This window comes from Rhagoletis pomonella, unplaced genomic scaffold (genome assembly GCF_013731165.1).
Source record: "Rhagoletis pomonella isolate Grant_MI unplaced genomic scaffold, Rhpom_1.0 Rhpom_scaffold_00012, whole genome shotgun sequence".
Classification (NCBI taxonomy): domain Eukaryota; kingdom Metazoa; phylum Arthropoda; class Insecta; order Diptera; family Tephritidae; genus Rhagoletis; species Rhagoletis pomonella.
Genome location: NW_023458566.1, coordinates 1,154,013 through 1,154,806, shown reverse-complemented (window position 1 = coordinate 1,154,806; position 794 = coordinate 1,154,013).

The window sequence follows — 794 nt, the reverse complement described above, 5'->3', positions numbered from 1 at the left end:
TCCTAATCGATCTGGTACCTGGAAAAAAGTTACTCGGGGTCAAAGGTCACAAAAACGGGTTTTTCGCGATTTTCAGCATAAAATTAGTTTAGACAAAAATTGTAGATTTATTCGAGCGGTTTTCGAGCATTTTGGTAATAAAAAAACTTGGCAAATTTTTTCAACAATTTTTTGCTCAATATTTTTTGAACTTATATAAAATTTGTACACGATAATATTTCTATTACTCCAAAGAACCTATATCCCGAAAATGAAAGTTTAACCTGCAAATCGTAAGTTGCTAGAGCACTTTAAATGCTCAAAATTGACCCCAAAATAAGCCAATATTTACCGTTGGTTACTTACAAAAATGAATCTTTCGATAGGTTTGGAATTTTGTCTTTGAAACGCCATACTTTTCTTTCAAATCGCTTCATTAAGTTTTCGTAAAACTCTAAAAATTACAACTACAACATTTCAGCATAGCCTCCATATCGAAACGTAAGACGTATTCTACGTCAAAAGCACATTTCATAAAATCTAAATTAATCTCTCTGAGATTTTTTCGCTCAACACTCCTTGGATTTCAATCTCCCTGCAATAATTGCGCAAATTTGTCTTCCGCAGCTGAGGCTTTCACCTTAAATATGAGGATAAAAAACAAGTCTTCCACATGAATATAGAAAAGAAATGCTTAAGAAGAAAAAAAATAAACTCACGATGAAGAGATTTTAATACATTAAAAAAAATATAAATTTATTCATTAACTTGTGCAATCAATCAACAATTTTTCACGGCTAGTTTCGCATTAGAAA